General features: G+C 43.2%; 1 protein-coding gene across 1 annotated transcript in view; it reads right to left on the bottom strand.

Moving 5' to 3' along the window:
• Window positions 1-19923, bottom strand: part of Zfh2 (Zn finger homeodomain 2) — a 368628-nt gene that overhangs the window by 334752 nt on the left and 13953 nt on the right. Inside the window, exon 2 of the mRNA XM_076777785.1 lies at window positions 17326-17390. The gene's annotated coding sequence lies outside the window, so the exon portion shown is untranslated. The remainder of the gene's footprint in view (window positions 1-17325; window positions 17391-19923) is intronic.

Genomic DNA, 19923 nt, shown 5'->3' with positions numbered 1-19923 from the left:
ATTAATCGTATCGTAACGCCATAGAATTCGAGGTATAATTCGCGGCAGTTCCCATGAGCACTCGAGTCTCCTTCGACCTGAGCTTTGCCTGTTTGCAACATAAAATCTTGTTCGTCAATCTTCGCGATCAAAGACCTGCTTTCGCGTGGTCCCTCATTTTCTCTCGGATTAATCGATTTCAGTCACGAGCGTGTACGAGGATCTCCAAGAGCACCAGCTGCCCTTCGAAACGAACGGCACGTACGAGCCAGCGAAATCGAGATTATAAAGCGTTTATAGCGTAGCTTCCCACCTCAGGGCGCTCGCTTCTGATCTGCATAAAAATAGGGGAACGCGGCTGTCGGGGGAGAGGGAGCCGAGGCAGACCGAAAGGGGCAGAGGAGATCCTTAATACGAGATCAGATTATGATTTCGCGGGGGAGTCTGCTGGCGAGAAGACGGAGAGAAAGTAGCGGAGGCCTTTAAGAGTTCCAACAGTGTAGATCACGGATCCGCGTCTTGTTTCTTTATCTCTCTCGGACTCCTTCTTCGTTAATGGATCGCGGTAATACGCTGATCTTATGATAATCGCGTGGAAGGAAGAAAAAAAAAGTTGCCCCGGCTTAAGTCTCTATTCTTTGCCCTCGCGACGAACGCGCGGAAAGTGGAGTCGACGTGATCGCCGTGTCGTTTATAATTAGATTTTGTCCCCGGTATTTGGATTTGATGAGATTGAGCCGCGGCTCGCGAAACCGTCCTTTGGAGGAGATTAATTCCCAAGTCGATAAATGCAAACCACGGGAGTATCGTTCGAAACTCATTACCGATTATGGCTTAACTAGGAAATAATGTTGTTATACCTTGCATACTCTTTCTGTATCCAGTTAGCTTTTTAAAAATTTGTTTTAGTAGGCATTACATTTTTTTAGGATAGTTTTAGCCCTTTAGATACGAATATCGGTCGATAAACGATACTGAGATTAACTCGTTTGCCCGTCAATGGATGTCTAAAAACTAAATAGAGCGAAGTTAACGTTATAACGAGCAGGTTCATCAACGGTAAGGTTACTCTAACGGATTCTACCTTGGACGCGCCTCCAGGTAGAAACTGTCTTTTACAAGAGGAGTCTGTAGATCAAGCTTAACGTCTAATAACTAACTTGTTACTAATGCTCTCAACATTCTTACTCGTGAAAGGGCGACGTACTTTTAATTTGAGTCTTCACATTTTAGTCTTTTGTCATTAGATAACAATGCTCTGGCAGGGTATCGTCTCTGTCTGGTATAAGTTGTCTAGGAACTGGTCATTTAACGAGGAGACCCCCTTAACGCCAGAGGGTAGAAGATATGTTGTTGATCGCGATCTTAGGACCAAGAGGTTCTAGACAACTCGGTCAGATCCACTAAGCGTGGCGACGCAGAAGAACACTCAATGTTGGAATAAGAGGGGAACACAATCGGTCGAGCGGCAGCCGCGAAAATACAAGAAAGATCCAAGACTCGATGGAAGGTAGCCTTCGTATACGTTCGAGCCGGTATATAATCGAAAGCATCGGCGGCGCATCTACGAGTCGCATTATCATTGCCTCGAAAGCGAGAGTGCGTCGTAACACCCCGTGAAGCCGAAATAAGAAGTGGAAGAAAACGAAGAAGAAAGAGAATCGAGCGTGCCAGTATAATGGCGCCGAGATGCGAAAGGGCGAAGCTAACGATATATCTTGGACTATTGTCTTGTGGGCCGCGACAGTCGCGTCCATTATATCAAGATTAACTCTCTTATTCCCTTGGAGAAGGTATGGAAGGGCATATAAAAGTACACAGACTCCCGAGGGAAGAGGTGGAGGGCACGAACGAGTAGGAGGGGGGGGGAAGCAAAAGGAGGCTGCGGGCAGGCCTTATGGCGCGTACACACAAACCACCTACACTTTAGCGTGGAATACGAGAACGACGACGACAACGAGACGAAGAAGTAGAAGTGGAGGATGGAAAAGAAGAAGGAGAAGAAGAAGAAGAGGGTCAATGGTGTGTTCACGGTGTTCCTGAGACGGCACACGGGAACGGGGGTGTATGCTAGGCATTCGCAGAAGAGGACATTATAAGGAGTTATGAGGTCCTGCTTCATACGTGAGCATCCTTGCCTCCGTCTCCCTTGCCACACTCTATCCTCCCACTATCCTCCCTTTTATCCTTCTTCTCCTTTTCCGTTCCGTCCTTTCCCTCTCTGTCCGCGTCGCGGATTCTTATATACAAGATCTGTGGTGGTTCTTAATATCCTCCCCTTTTAATGCCTCGCTCAGACTGCCCTCGAAGTCGATCCACGAACATTTTTGCCTGCCGCCTTTTTTCTCCTGGCCTGATATTGAGTTATACGCGCGGCGTATTTATCGTTCAAAATCCTCCTGCGAGAGTCTAAAACGGTGTACACCGGGGCACGAAAAGGGGAGGACAGGCCAGGCGAGGACCAACGGAGAAAAGAAGGTTTGACCCCCGTATAGGTACTTGCTGAGAGAAACGTAGAAGGATGACTGATGACGAGCAGAAGCGGGAGAGATTAAGTGCGTGCACCGATCCACGCGCGCTATATTTATGCGTTCCTTAACCTTTAAACTCTTTCGGTTTTATTTACAGAAAAGGGGTGGAATAATTACAACGAAATAATCGATTCTTTGCTCTGTTCGCGTATTACGGATACAACGCTCATACTTTATTACAAAAGGCAGAAAAGTATAAAGATAAACAAGAATCAACGTGCCTTTTTTCTTTTTTATTGGAAACATATTACGCGGATAAGAAACGTGATAACGTTTCGATCTTCGTTAACATACGTTACGTAGTTTTTTATCGGATCACATAGTTTCTGTGTGTAATTTGATGAGTACTCGGACAATGTAGCACAATAAAGGTCAAAACGTTATCAAGTTTTTTATCTATATAATACATTGCTGATGGAAAAGAAAAATCCATTACCGGTATCTTGATTCCTCTTTATTTTTATATCCTTTGTGGTACTTACAGCCCCATTAGCGTTCCTTTCTGTAAGAAAATATTAATTAATAACGATTCGACGAGAAAGGGGAGGAAAATAGAGAGCTTTCGAGGGTACCAAAATTAGAGAAGACCAAAGGAAGGAAGGCGGAGATAGGTTATCAGAAAATGCGAATTGACGTTAGGTGCGTCAAATGACGGGATACACGAGAGATAAAAAAAAATAGTCATAGTTTTTCGTGGAACGACAAATACGACTGTTCGACTCACGCGGGCATCAGTCACTTCCGTTCCACGAGACCCGGTTTCCCGCCCTTGTTCGAGGAATGCAATCGCGGGCGTGTTTTCGAAGGGCCGTCCAGTGATCGAAACCGAAAGAATCTGTGGCGAGGTCGTGACCCAGTGAAGCCGGAGCCATCGAAAGCGGAGGGAACCGATGCGAAAGAGGTGGCTATTAGATCGACTGAACTGGATTCTGGTAAGTTTTACAGCCCAGGGTTATAGCCCTTCACGAGCACGCCGTAGAATCGCGACGCGTGTACCGACACGAGGTCGAAGCCACCACCTACCCTCGAACTCGAGGGGTAACATCGGTAGTAGTGGTGGACTATACCATCCTCGTGGTTGTGGCAGCCCCACTGACTCTTCGTTTCACCCTCACCTATAGTGGTTGGTACCCTTTACCCGCCACCCGAGCTCTCTTCCCTCCCTTTGACCTCCACCTCGTAGTCGACCTCCAGCCAGCGTGCTCGAACCGTAGTAGTGTACCACCGACAACCATGAATGGAGACCACGTGTCTTTCTCTCTCTTTCCCGACTCGATTCAATGCCACCGAAACCCCAAGCCGAAGGATTCCACGCGTCCTAGTCTTTTCCACGTATCGGCCGTGCTAAACTCTCGCGAGGAAAGTCTGGACTTTCTTGCTGTCGAAGTTTTCCAAACGCTGCTGTTTCAATTCCTTGTGGAACCGACCACGGTAGTAACTAGCAAAGTATTTCCGCGCCCGAGCTTGGATAGTCGTTGTTGATTTCTTCGAGGATTCGAAAGATGGTCAATTTATGTTGGAAGAATAAAACTGTCTAATCGGTGTTGATTCTCTGTAACTTCAAGGCTACAGGAATCCTACCAGAAGGCAGTGAAGAATCTTATTATAATTCTATGATATGGACACGATAATTCGTTAATTCAATTTTCCCTTTTTCAATATTCCCAAAATTTTCAACGTAATATTTTTCTCGTCGACAAGCAGTCGCGAGGATTGTAATTCCGAGTGTGCGCCGAATGAAATTTTCAGCTTCGTTTATTACAAAAATGGAACATGGGAAGCGGTTAGTAACGCGTCGCCGTGCATTTTCAGCGGGACAATTACCAGTGAAATATTACGAAATTCTCTGGTCGACGATTCAATTATAGCGTGTCAAAGGGAAAGTCCAAACTAGCCACGCACCGAGAAACTGGGGCAAGAGGGCTAGACAAAAGGGCATTGTGGTGAATCTTCTCCTTCGTAAGGGAACCGCCAGCACCCTAAACAACGGTCACGGAAGTGAAGGAAAAGAGATTAACGAATTCGGGGGCACCTCGGTATTTTTACGGTCGATTACGATGCTAGCTTTGTCTCGTCGTTCGACCTCCGTGGCAGAAAACGAAGAACACGAGTAAATAAGACAACAGATCGGGATTCGAGATAAGTTTACGCTTTCTACGCTCACACGAACTTGAAAGATTTCTTCGTCCTGTACCTATTCCCTCTGCCTCGAAGGATGCGTGTCGGCAAATGAGTCCTACGTTTTTAGTCCAAAACCTGTCAGAATCAATCTTCATTCATCTGCTGATGTTCATAATTTCGTTACCATGGAACGGAACGGCATGGAAAAAAGAAAGAAACGCAGAAAAATGTTGGACCCTCCTGGTTTCCAATTTTTTGAATAGTAGATTAATAATAACAGATTTAATTTGATTGCACTTGACGAATACTTCAAAACGATATTAGTATTATGAAAATATTATTTCATTAGGATAGTAACGCTAAAAGGTCTGAGATCGTAAGAAACTATCGTTGTTTAAATTTATTAAAGCTATATTCCCAAATTAATGCTACCCTAGGAAGCTCTAAACAAAAACAAGGAAGACAGTGGAACGAAAACATTCCATGTGATGCATTATAGTAGGAACCTACCCGCATATACACTGCCGCCCAAAAGTTTCGATCACTCTTCGAATTTCGAAATAAATCTTTCGTAACGTAAACATTGTACAAAAAATATTATTCGTATATAAATTGGTCTTTCTGGAACGACAATTTGAAAATTACTCTTTCATTTCTATCTAAATATTTTATCACTGCGACGTCCTAACGATCTCACTTTGCGAACTTCTCAAAGAAACGAAAGTTCGTCGGTACAAAATCATTTCAAACATAATAATGGATCTCGTAAGAAGGTTTCGCGTCTATAAAGATTGGGACGCATCGAACTTTTGGACGGAAATGTACGTCAACATTTTTAAAACCGGAGCAGTTTTCTCTAGACGAAAGCTTCACGCTCCATTGATTCGAGGGTCCCCGTATTCGGTATAACAATAAAGACATAATATAGCTGTTTATCTTTTTCCAAAGTTCCCTGTTTACTTCGATTCCACCGTCGTTCCTTGCAACGGCTATCATATTTTTATCACCGTGTTCGCAAAAAGGCAACCATCGATCGCAGGTAAACAACGCACGGAGGGTGTCGAAAGTTAAGTGAAACCATCCGGGGGACGAAAAATACGAAGACAAAAGGCCTACGTGGATTTTCACACGCCCCGGGAGTTAACGGGAGAGGGAAGACGAGAGAGGAGAGATTGGCGTTTAGGGGTGGTCGCCCGTTGCGTTGCGGACCGGTCATCACCTGGTCAAAGAAACGAGACTCGGTACTACGTCGTACGTTATCGCATAAATTAATTCGCCACCCTCCAGGGACCCTTCTTTTAATGTCCCCTCCGTACTTGAAGACTTAAGAAGGAGCCGTGGCAGCTGATGGGAACTCTTACCGTGCCGGTGAATAGGACCGAACGCTGATGCGTCGCGTTGACCATAGTTCGTGACGAACGATTACGACAAGCTTAATTATTCTTCTTGCGAGCGGTCTATTGTCATGGAGATTGGAATTCGAGAAAATAGAACGGCGAAGAGAGGCGCTGAGAAGATGCGCGAGACGCTGATTCAAACTGGTCCGAAAAAAAAATGATTCACGAACGGACCAGATAAACTCGACGATTGGCGGTTGGAAGTACTCGACGACAGTTCGAATTATACAATTTTCTCACTGAATTTTAAATAAGAGTAGGAAGACAAATACTTGACGCGAAAAATAGAAATATTTCATAATTCAAATCAGAATCGATGACCAAGTCGTTATCGTATCAATTTTGCATTTCCCAATTACCTTTTGTACTAGAGCTATTCTACAGAAAATAATGGAAAAATAATACATGCAGCTGTGTCTTTATTATCTACGTCATTTGTTTTATCAACATATTCATTGCGTTGCCTTTAAGACGTTATTGATACAATCTCAGTTCTACGACCACAAAAAAGGAAAAGATTAACATAGTATTCTAGTAAATCAGGGTTCGGTAAGATCCTTCCTTAAAGACTCCAAGTAACTTTTAAGAGTCTTCTTGGGCGATTTCAAGATAAATCTTTGATTTTAAATTGCGTATTGAAGCAAATAGCTCGTTAAAGACGCAGTCCTTCCGGAGATTCTTCTTTGTAACGAGGATTCTTATGAAATTCTTTAGAAGCTTCGTTTATTAGTAATTTAAATGAGGTCCATAATTACCGTAACGCGTACATAAATTATGGGGAGGGGCAGAGCTGCGCGGATCTATATATAATTAGGTTATTATTACCACTGTTTTAATCCTTAGGATCGTAAATATATTTTTCGTAATAAAAAGATATTTCGATAAAACTGTGCGCGTCACGAAACAATATTTTGGTAAGAGAAATGAAAAAAGTAAAGGATTTTCGATCCACTCTGTCGATCAAAGATTTTATTTACCTAACCGTTCGATGGAGTCCGGAGACGCGTAAGATGCAAGGGCAAAAAATGTGGAAAGATATATCATCCGCGTAGGCGAGCATTCTTTGCCGCTGTCTCCTCTCTCATCAGTTAATTCTTCCCAGAAGTGGAGTCTACAGAGATGTTTTCCTTTCGTCCCCGAATGCACGGCTTCTTCCCCCTCTAACCATGCTTTTTCAGAACACTACGAAAACTGTTTCTCACGGTGGTCGAAAGGGACCGTCCATCAGGTAAACCCGATTGTGTCGTTCTCGTCGATTAGTTCGGGAGTTTTCCGAAAATTCGGGATCTGCATTATCCTCCCTTTGGTCTCGTGAATATCGAGCTTCTCTTTTGTAACGTTCTATCTGCATCCCCTTTATGCACCTTTGCCAGACACCTGCGGTGCGCTCCGCTGCTCGGCGAATCATCGTAATTTGAGATTCCGTTGGATTTTCACCGTTCATGTCCCTGGGAGTGGACTTCGCGGATTTTGTGTCGCTCGAATCGAATACGAATGCAAATATAATGGAACGAGATCGCGGCTGATATTCTGTGGGACTGGTAGGAAACTCTGTCTTCTAAATGCGACGAGAAACGTAGGGGAAGGGAGGGCGAAAATGATCTGCTCGGTTAATTTCAGGTTACTTTTTCGTTTAGTTATTTCTGCCAATGAGAATCGATGACTTCTGTAATTTAATTACGCAGACATCGTTTGTAACAACAATTATTTAGTAAGAAAAGCGTCACCGCGTGGGACCATGATCGGGTAAATTTTGAAGGCCTCGGTGGTCCATGGGATTCCCCGGATGTCGATAATAATCTAGGAGGAACAGTTAGGGCCGTGATCGCGTCCGGAGTGGTTGTATACGTAAACTGGTCGTTGAAACGCGTGAATTCGTCGAAAATCGTACGACTTCTGGGACAACAAAGCCGCAGAGCGAAGCTGCGCAAAGAGGGAAGCGATCCATCTTTGGTATTCATTCGACGAAAGAATGAGCCGTGGGAGACGGTTAGGTTGTCCTGAAAGAGGGTGGACAGGGGATGATGTCGGCGGCAATAGAGAGTGGAAGAAGAGAAAGAAAGGAGGGGGGCAAGGTGGGATAAAATTAAACGAAGGGCACGGAACAGAGGATCGCGGTACGATGGACATCGGGAACGGTTGAATCGAGAAAGGTGTCAACTCCTATTGTTCGCCGAGATTTTCGTGGTTGGAATTTTGTTTTACGCGGGAACGGAACGCCGAATCACGGAGGACCATAATGAGTGGCCGGTGAGCGCATTGTCATGCTAATCTCGCCACGGGGACCATCGGGATGCTCCTTCTCCCTATAGTTTAGGGAGGATCAAAGACCAAGGATCTTAGGTGGACAAAGGGACGGGCCAGTCTTCCCCGGACCCAGACGCCTTTGGCTGGAGACTGATTTTTATATTTCATATTACGCGTCAGCTAGGCGAGAAAACCGAAATGCGAACGATAACATCGGTGAAAGTAGAAAGGAGGATGTTAACGTTGACGCGTTCTTTTCTATCGAGAGGATTAAGGAGCCGCGACAAAGTATTTATATTATTCGATTTTGTTAAAATTTTACGAGGATTATCCTTCTGTGTATACGTAACTATAATAAATAATTTATTCTTTCGCGTATGTTCTTTTACTGGTATATAATAATCGCGGAACTGAATTTACCAAGGATGTTTGCGCACACGTGTTTCCGTAGCAGTTTAGTTCCCAAATTCCTTGGTAAACTTTGCAAGATCCGTCGACGGAATGCGGCGTCGTTCCTTTGGACGTCCAAAACTGCCTCGAGTATCAAAAGTAAACCAGGGTATCGGTGCGATTAGACAGAGGCAGCGATCGGCAATTCACCGGCGTTCACGTGAAATGTGTTGTAGTTACACAAGGCCGATAGGAATCTTCGGAACAAATACTCTCGGATGGCGGAGTACCGGGCGAGAACCAGACACCGTCTTGTTCGGGCCAAACAAAAGCAGGGACGTGGCTTGGTTTCGTGTTAAAAGTTTCGGGTACCTCGAACGCTCCTTTGGGACACCGACGTCCCAAAATCGAGATCCAAGAACGAAGAATCGGAATCGAAGAAACGAGAAGCCCCCGAGGGCCATTACTGTCGGATGATTAAAGCACGCACAGTTCGGTTACGCCCTTTTTCTCTACAGTTTCGAGGATGTCCACGGCGTGAGCCCGTCTCCCGAAATTCGAGGTGACGAATGAATCCGAGTAATTCTTTTTAACGCCGATCAGTCTCGGTCAGGTGGGGAAATATCGGGCCGAACTACGGCCTGGAGATGCCCAGGTGCGTATCCACGCCTCCGAATACCCTTCGTGACAAATTGTATTCCGTATTTTATATTTAAAAGTTCGTGGATACAAGGTACTGCGATATCAGATAAATTTGAACGGCAAGGTAGACCGGAAATATCGAGCGTTTTGCTCATTTTATTTATTTGTAAATTGTTAACTGTGTGTTAAATGAACGATAATTAATTCAAACGGTCAAAATTTCGTCTTGAATATGCTAGTGGACGCGTCGGTAATGTTGCATTTATTTACGTTTTTATAAATCACGTGTAGAACGAGCTGTGTAATGATTATCTGCTTATGCGTCATTATTGAAAAATCAACACAGTAATTTTGCAATTAAAACCATAATTTGCTTGGTGAATAATCCAGACTTTGTATCTTTTTTTTTAGAAATGCTGCGTTCGTTGAACAAGAGATAAATCAATCGATGATGAGACAAAGTTCTCGTTTAGCTACAAATCTCAGTTATAGAATAAAATAATTCCTAACGAATGAATAAAGATTATACTCTTCGATCGAATATCAGGAATAAATTGCGCGTCTCTGGCACAAGGCACTAGGAAATTTCTAATTATCAGCCACAAAAATATCGAAACGAAGCTAAATATAGAAGTAAATGAATCGAAGAACGAAACGCGTAACGATTACGCAACCGGTGCTAGTTAAAGAAAAAGATAAATCGGGGTCGAGATAGATGAGACGAGATCATTAAGCTCGAGAAATAAATCGGTTGGCCCTGTGACTGGGCGTGGAGTTGGCCAGAGTACACACGCCCCTGACTTCTACAGCACCCACCAGTGCAGGTAAACTCCTACGAAGGTGAAGCCAGGTGTGCGAACCTCGAAGGGTAGCGAGTCGGTATTTCTTTCTCCTGCGGGGCCTTATTGTTGTTTAGTTTATGTAGGCCTGACCCGACCGGTCGCTAAACTATTTGTTTACTAATGACGAATTGTCCAGTTCCTTGAGATCCTTCGATGGCAACCACCTTCCCCTTCACCCCGCGGGTCTCAGAAACCTCGGCGATTTTCTTTTTTCGCCATATTCTCTCTTTCTCGGTCGTTCGCGTTTACGCCCTTCGCGTCTTCGGGTCCCTCAGGATTCTGATCTTGGAAAGTGGATACGGAACAATAGAATCGGCTTATATAAAGACCAAATAAATATATGCGGTACCCGTTTTCGAAAGGAAACATGCAGGATTTGTCGTGAGTTTACCAAACTATTCTCGAACGTGTCATTGGTGAAACGGCATCACGAATGAGAAAGAATTCGAAAGGGGAAACGAGGAGTCGCCTATCTTGGAAAATCGAAGGTAAGCCGATCTAGAGTATCGTATTCTTGATCGAACGATTAGGATCTGGCTACCATCTATATTTTCTCTTATAAGGTAATTCTTATTTGCTAGGTTGCAATTTTCCTAGGATTTCATCCTAGTAGCAAATGGAATATGTTCTCGCGTTTAATTAAGAATTCTATCGCGTTTATCGTGAGATACGCGTTTATGTGCTACGGGGGATAGGGATTGTGAAAGAATTTGTAATCCGAAAATCGATAAAGCAATTACTTCGCGGAGTCTTGCGACGTTTCCGCGTAGAAGAAGCAATTACCAGCGAGGAAATCGATCGTTGATTGTTCATTACGTATGTGCCGTCCCGGCCGCGTATACGCGTATTTGTTTGAAATTACAAGTGCCGGAGGTACATTAGACCCGATGCTCTGGGAAGCGGCAGAACGAATAAAATAGGGAGGACAGTGTTGTGCGCGTAATTAGAGGCACGTAATTATAGTACAGCATTGCGGTAAACGGTTCGTAACGTTGAAACGCACAAAACATCGATAGCGCCATTAAGTTGTTCCGCGATACGAAAGGAAAAAAGCAATAGGAACGTGGGAACATCGCCACCAGAGATCCTGGTAATATTACAATCATGAAAAGTGAAGAGCACGCGTATTTTTCACTTTTTACACTTATTTACGTTTGCCAGAACAGATTGTGAGACAATGACATTAAACTTCCACAAGTCGAGTGATTGTCTGTGGTTCGTAAGTTAAAAAATCATAGTCAACAATTAATTTGTAGTCGTTCTACAAACGGTGGCAATCCAGATCACCGAAAACGCTAAAGATAAATGCACTCGTTTGCCCGACACGACACTGGTTTTCTGACTTATTACCACGTCCGATCTCGTTTCGCGATAACACCGAGGCATTAGATCTTTTTAGTTCCGCGAGAATTATTCCTGTCCGACTGAAATTTGACGTATTAAACATTTATGCGAATCGAAGGGGAATAAATCTACCGTTTCGATATTACGACCCATAGACATGCAGAATTTCATGACTCCTACTCGCCGGATGGTGTCCACCGCGTTCATATCGAACGTTACGCGAGAAGGAAATTTTCGTTAGTAAACTGAAATCCGTCAAAACATCAGGATTACTATACTTTGGAAACCAGAAGATACTTTAAGGCGTGCGACTTTCTTAAAATTTCAAACGAAACTAAGATCCACAATTCTTGACAACGCAAAACCGAAGCCTTTTAATCAACGACCTGTACAGACTCCTACTTCGTGCAACGAAATCGATGCATATAATGCAATAATTCTTCGTGTTTTCCGGTGTTGTGGATCGTTTATTATAAAAACTATCCCTTAGTTTGTTTCTTAGATACAAATCAAACGGAACAAAACCCGAGGAACGGCCATGGTCCCCTGTCGTACGATCCAACGTCGAGTAAAATTGATATCCAATACTGTTCTTGCAATTCTAGAGTAACACACTGAGCGCCCGTCGTGTCGAAACCACGTGCATTCTGCAATATTCGGTGGAATATCTTCCAAAAGTTTCGATAGAATTTGACGAAGAAACGCAGCATATTCTTAAGGAATGAAACAAGGTCCTATTACACAGGGCGTTCAGCCACCCCTGGGAAAAATTTTAATGGGAGATTTTAGAGGCTAAAATAAGAAGAATATTAAGAATACCAATTCTTAAATCCTTCAATCCGTTCAGAAGTTATGATGTTTTGAACATATGCATAGAATTTTGGGGAACCATTTCTGGCTACAAATTAGATTTTCGGTTAGGAATTTTTTTTCTTGAAACTGAGTAGGATTTCGGGAGTATGTCTATTCACCAAAAATGATTGTAATTGACCCCCGCAATTAAAAATAATTTTTTCAGAACGATTTGAAATTTTTTTTTTTCGTCGAAAAATTTAGGCACCCTACCCCTCATCGATTTTTCTTAAAAATTCGTTTTTCATTTTTAATAAATTTGTTTCAAGTCCTACGGAAAAGTTGGCTAATACTTTTTTGTAGGTACCCATGGGCTCTACTTCAGGAAAAAGTTTCATTGAAATATATTCACAATTGTAGGAGTTATGGCTGTTTGAAAATTGGACCATTTTTATGGGGTTTTTCTCATGTTACGGGGTCAAGGACCAACTTTTCGAATATTTTTGCGATTTGTACATATTCTCCATCAAAATACGCGTAGTTTGCTTTTTTAAACATTAAAATCGTCCAATCCGTTCAGAAGTTATGACGTTTTAAAGATTCGCATGAAAATTCCGGCAGACATTTCTGTACCGAAATTATATTCTCGGTAAGGAATTTTTTTCTCGAAACTGAGTAGGATTTCGGGGGTATATGTAATGACAAAAAATGATTGTAATCGATCCCTGCAATCGAAAATAATTTTTTTAGAACGATTTGAAAAATTTTTTTTTCGCCGAAAAGTTTCAACATCTACCCGAATTTTTTTCCGAAAGTGGGTAGGATTTCGAGGGTATGTGTATTCACCAAAAATGACTGTAACTGACCTCTTCAACCAAAAATAATTTTTTCAGAACGATTTGAAATTTCTTTTTTTTCGTCGAAAAATCCTGACATTTTCGACGTACGCTTCAATACTAAGTTGTTTGTGTGTAATATACGGTCGTTCGTAAAAATTGTTTTTGTCATTTTGCGTGCACGGGAACGAAGGGAAAAAGGACGAAGGATCCTGGAAACGAGGACAACTGTTGGCCGCTTTCGCGTGCGTTTACCCAAGGCAAGGAGGCACGAGGTCCTGGCGGAGTTGGAGTCCTCGGGCTAGTCGCGGATCATCCATCTAGCCAATCCGAGCTAATTGGCCTCCATAGGTAATTACGCGCAATTAGGAGTAGACCGACCGGTCGTCCCGTCCTTCTCGTCCTTTCTCTCGCTAGTTTGCTCTTTTGCTTCCCTACGTGCCGACTTCTTTAAACGAGAAAACCTATACATCGACGCTATAGATCGGAGGAAGCGAGACACCCTAACCGACCGAGGCTTAACAGCGGAATGAAAAGGGCTACAGAGGGATCGGAACAGAGCCACGCCATGCCAGCCAGAGTAGGGGAAATAGAAGGAACTAAGAGATCGCCGGCAGGTACACAAATTATCCGGCGACGAAAAAACAACGGAACAGCAATTAAATAATGCTACGTCGCCACATAGTAGTATTCCCTACCGCTCTATTCGATACCGGGTGGTCTCAACGAAGCTACTACGCGATCTGCCCCCGCTAGTATCAACCACTTAGACAAGGGTTACTGTTTAAATGAAAAATCTATGTTACGTATTAATCACAATTTCTCAAAGCTAGAATATTCAAATTATGCTTTTAAAATGTTACAACAATATTCTGGAAAAGGCTTAAAGATTCTTTGTATTCGACGAAGACCATGCATGCCATAAAAAATTTAACAAACTCTACTCTGAATTGTTCGATAAAAATAAAAACACAAGAGTAAACCGTGACTGTTCCTCATTTAATTATCGCCACTGTTCTTTCTAACTAGACCAGATAAGTTCTTAATCCATTAATTTGAAACCTTAAAATGAAAATTAATCGATATTGATACAGATTAAAAGAAATACGAGAAGACGATTCTACGCTAGATACTTCCGACGAAAGGTAGTTTGTAGAAAAACAAGTATGGAACTTTGACAGGTATCCACGGGACACCCGTTAGGTAAAGACACCGAAGCGGCGTCTCAAGACACTATGTGTGGTGGTTAGTGCCGTTGCATTAGAGCAACCCGGCTCATTACCGCTGGCACAATTAAGGCCCAATTTCGGGGCATAATGGCCGTCAATCTGGCCACACAAAAAGTTCGCGGTTGCTCTGTTCGGAGGAGTTAGAGCCGCGCCGGCGTCCCCTGCCTAATAACCAGCCAAATTCTCGGGTCAGCTTCTCCGGCCTCCACGAATCTAGATTTCGTGTTTGGGAGACCTGGAATCCCCCCGATGGAATTGTGTACGTAAGATAAACTCCGAATTATCGTCGGTGAACTGTCACCTTGAGGCGGCGGCGGTGACGTCGACGCCATTCGTCGTCAAAGATCGCTTCCCGCTGCTCAAACTTCCACGAAAAGTAGGACGAAAACATTCGAGAAGGTCCTGCTATACCCATTCCGACCCCAAAGATTAAAATTAATAATTATAAGAGTCGAATAACGTCCACGAATAAAGTTAAAGACGCGATTTGTGGTTCGCGAATGTCTAGGAAAGTAAATTTTCCTTGCAGATCGCGAAAAAGAGCTCGCCTAAGAACGTAACGGGCAAGAATGGCGGCGCATTTCCATGGAAATGGGTCATTGAAACGCAGCCTAGCGCGCGAAGCGTATTCGAAAAAAAGTTCGAAAATCACGTAATTCGCGAAACGCGAATTCCTTTCGAAGCCGTTCGAGCCAAATTCGATTGGCGAACGAATCGGCGGCATTGACGGCGAAATATTCGAAAACTGGAGAGCCCGGGGAGGCCGCCACGCAGCCATGGATCGGACAATAGGATCGCATCCGATTTTTGCATGCCAATTTCGCGCCCGGCATTGTGCCGTAGACAATACGCCAATAATTACGCTAAACGGCGACCATTCATACGCCCATTCAGCCGGATTCAAACCGCCTTTCCGTATCCATTATCGTCGCGCGGTGCAAATAATCGTTCCGATACGCGTCAGTCCCACTTTTTTCACACGCGTCCTGCAGGTGGCATCGATTATCGATCGGTAGTTTGCGTACGTTTCGTTTTGCAAACGCTAATAAAATACGCAAAAATTGAATTTCAATCGTACTTTCATTTATGATCATTACTATGAAACGTCTCCTGGCACGCGTAAAGGTAAGATTAGTCGCTTCGTTGTAACGTCTGTCGTCAACTTGATAGTGAAAATTTTCCAACCCTTGAAGCATCTATTTTCGTAATTTATTACAATAATAATTGAAACTGAGGCTAAGAATTTAAACGAATGTATCGATAAGGCCGTGGGGAGGTACGGTGTGACGCGTTAAGCAGGATTCCAGCAAAAGAAACGGCAACGTCAGAAGCGTAACAAGCGGCGAACGAATTTCCATCATATCTCTATCGGGTCTACCGTATCATCCGAAGTGTCTATATAGAGCGGCGATCGGACGTACGTTTGAAAATGGGCGGGAGAGGATCGGCGCAGCGTGCAAATCGGATTTCCTTTCGTTAGAGTCGCTCGTTCTCGCCGGTTCGACCGACGATAGCCCCGTCTCTGTCTCGTATCTCGTTATACGCGGCTCGTAGAAGAAAGTTTACAAAAGAGAGACAGCGCAGCCTGCTTACGGACTGCACGTTAAGGCGGAAAGAGGAAAAGGAACGGAGGTGGCCGTGAGGAAAAGAGGGTGGAGGGAGCACGTATCCCTTTTACTCGTAGAAAAGAAGGGGCCAGAGGTGTGAGCCACGGCGCAGGGCTAACCGCTCGTTTATTATGCATCGAAATGCCAGCAACGATGCCACGCGAGTGGACAGGACGTTGTAAACGCTCCGCAAAAATGAAGTAACGGCCGGCGCTGCTCTGAGTGATTCCGCGTCGCTCCAGGCTAGAACGCGCGGGAGGGGTCTCCTTCGATGCGCGTGTTTCTCTCCCAACCACAGACCGTGGGGTCCTTTTCTTTTCGCGCGGACCCTCGTTTGATCCGTATTACGATTCCGTATCGATCGTTTCGAAAAAGATCGTTCGCGTTGATCCCCCCGTTCCGTTGATCCTTGCATGTTCTCTGACTATATTGAAATTTTTTTAATACTTCTATTTAAATATTAGCACCTTTTTAAAATATTTGTCTATTCAGAGTTTATTGTGACGGACGGGTTTAGACAAAGTTCGATTTCTACGAATCTTGGGAAAATTTGAGATCGGCGAGACTTTCACGCTGAGCATTTACCATCGCGAAAGTTTGATGCTCTGCTAGAGTCTAAATGTTAATACAGAAACGAGTTTCTAGTTACCTCGAGTCCTAACGTTGGCATAAAAAAGAACTACTCCACTGGAATCTTACTGTTGGTATAGAAAAGAACTGCTCCACTGGAAAGAAATAATCTTGTCTAATCGTCCCATAAAGCAATTGAAAATTGCATGTAAAACAGGCATCGAGTATATAGAAGAGAAATTATAATTAGACCAGTATCCTTTAGGAAGTTGAAAGTCAAATTAGACGATAACAGGGTAATCGAAAATTACGAGATTTGGATTCAAGGATTTTCAGAATAACCGACCCAATTTCGTAAACGCGCCCCTTTTAACTCCGTCGACAACTACTCGCCGACCGGCGAAACGTTATCGAGGCCATTTTGAATTCCCTAATAACGTCACTTGACTGAAATCTGAAACGATCCCCGGAATATAGACCCGCGTATTTATATTCATGGAATGCTTTATCTCGACGTTATTAACGTAATCATTTATATGCTGGATTGATCTTCCGCACGACGAACAGGCATGCAACATTGTTATCCGGCCGCTTGCGATACGAAACTGCATTGATTGCCAAGTGATACGTACGCGAACGGTTTAATAGCGCGACCCGGCCTACGCCGATCCACGGTGAAAGATAAGTCGCCGTGTATACGGATAGGTGTGTCGCTACGATCGGTAATTACTTCGATTGTCAGGTCAAATAATTACCGTCGGGACGGAGAACGGCGTTGTTGATTAATTACTGACTCACCGTTCTGGAACCAGCTCTACCTTCGTCCTCCGTGTTTCTGCTGACGTCACATTCTAGGCGTAAATCTGAAACAAACAAAAATTACGTTCCCTCGTTACAATGTACGTTCGTACCGCCAATTGCGCAAATTTGTCGATCTATCGATTAATCCTTAGACCTTAGTGGTTCCTAACCCTTCTCTCCGTGCACTTGATCTTTCATACGCCGCATTTTCAGAATAATTTTTTAAAATATTAATTAAATCGATGTTTCACGATAATTAATAAACGGTAAAAGGCACGCTCAGACGCTACGGTATTTCTCAGCTTGGCATGCAGTACAAATGACTTCTTGCACAAAACTTTTAATATCTTTTTAATGAAGGCGCAGAGACTACTCTTCGAATGTTTTTAGTAGCTAAATACCTCTAATTTCAATCAATACGAGCTAGATCATTCCAAGATAAATATTGCTCAATTTCCTGCAAAGAACATGTATGAAAGAGCAATCCATAAACTAGTGACAGAAGAAATCGTACAAGAAGATTAACTATTCTGTGGATCGTTACAGCGATCAATAGTAGATACCATATTACGACGGAAAAGATTTACGCTTTAAAAAAAGAATTAAGATGCACTATTTTTTAAAATGGGCAAGAGTTGCAAAGCACAAAGTGCCGCGAAGCTTCCAAACAAGTAACGCGTGACTTTGAGAAACGTGGCCCGGTGCACGTCGCGAGGCAACGAGACGAGATCCTCGATCACGAGGGCTTGATCCTGTACGCGCGAGGAGGCATTCATCGGGATCTAATTACCTCCGCGCCAGTTGATAAAAACAATATTAATTTCCCCGGACATATTGGGCAAGAAGCGTAACCGCGTACCGGGTGTTCTTTCGACGATCGAGGTTTCGCGCGTCGACGCTCGGTCGCGAGATCCGTCAAAATGGCGTGAAGTTTCGCCAGACACCCGGTATGATTCCCCGGCGTACGCGTATCGGTAATTCAAGCAGCGGTTGCTCGATGAGCGTATTCTATAATTAGTATCGGCGAGGAAATTTTTATTTTCGTTTAAACTTGAACGTCCTTGCCGGGCTAAACCACCGTCATGGATCCGTATCACCCTCCCCACCATTTTCAGCCGTGCCACGATCTGGCCGGCTCGATAATAATTATTACCGTCGGGCTTATTTTTTCGCCTAACGCCGTCTACGCCGTCCTGGATCGGGGCCCGACTGCGCAGTATCCGCGCAACGCTAATTCTTCCCCGTCGGGGCAGTTAAAAAAACAAAGATTATAAATAAATTGACTCGTAGCCACCGCGATACCACCGTCGAACGTCGTTGAACAACGTGGAACGACCACCTGGCGCCTCCTTTTCTTTTCTTAACTTCGCCCTGCGTCGATCGAAAATAGCGCTCGATCGTTAATGTCGCGATTAATTTCTAAGTTAAACGATTCGCGGCAGTCGCGTACACGAAGTATAACTGAAAATTATTCTTGGCTTTTTCTACTTTTGCTACGACGTCTTTGCGAAAAGATTCGTTTCGCGTTTGAACCGTTTATAATTTTGGAATTACTTTTTTGTACTTTGTTCTTTAACATTTGAATCACGATCACTATAGTTTGTGCAATATTTTAGTGGATCGTAGAACTCTGTATAACCTTTTCGACCAGCTGTTATTTTTATTCGCAGTGGTATCGTTGTAGATTCCCTATAACACTCACCTGATTCAATGTAAAACAAGTATTTTATATGGTATATTTAGTTACGATTATTTTTCTAGAAATGTTTTAAATATGTATTTAATCGATTTCAACGTTTTAACTCGACGACTGAGCAATTTTAAACGCGTAACTCTATTTCTAAATGTTTGACCTCACATTATGCATTTATTTTCGTCCAGTGCTTGTTCTTTTTGAAACGTTTCTCTGCATTAAGACGAAAGAATTTTTACCACAGCGATAATTTTACGCTCGAATGTTACAGACGACCTGTACGTTTCGTCCGTTGCTATAGAAATTTTCGGTATTTTTGCAACCGAATGATATTGATAGATACTGATTCACAGCGATCTCCCTCCTAGCAAACGCAGGCGTCCTTTAGTAGATGGAATCGTATTGTTCATAAATATACTGGAACTATCTATTATTCAAACTAATAGAGATACATGACTATTCGAATACGAGAATTTTCGAATAATAGACGACTCGATTGTCTGACGTCGAACACTCCATGACCTAGATAAAGTAGCATAAATAAGAAATCGGGGAGCATTGTAGCAGAACTTTCTCGGTATTAGTTTAGAATGTGTCAAATCTTCTCGTTTTTACTAGTTGAAATTTCTAATCGTGCAAGCTCATTTTCTAATTTCATGATTACATGGAAGATTTTTTAATCGTAACTTTTGCAATGCTAGATACATATCCTTGTTAATTTTAATATATTCTCAATACATACCAAGCTACGAATAATCGCGTGTTTTAATCTTGTTGCCATTATGATACGCGAACGCGAAGATTGACAGTTCGTTATGAAATTTTTCTAACTAGAATTAGTTTTTACCGCTAGAGGAAAATGTTCCGATAGATAAAGGATGTTCTGAAAGGATATGCTTTGT

This window comes from Colletes latitarsis, chromosome 11 (genome assembly GCF_051014445.1).
Source record: "Colletes latitarsis isolate SP2378_abdomen chromosome 11, iyColLati1, whole genome shotgun sequence".
Lineage (NCBI taxonomy): Eukaryota > Metazoa > Arthropoda > Insecta > Hymenoptera > Colletidae > Colletes > Colletes latitarsis.
The sequence above is the reverse complement of the archived record's forward strand: the minus strand, read 5'-3'. Positions and strand labels throughout refer to the sequence as shown.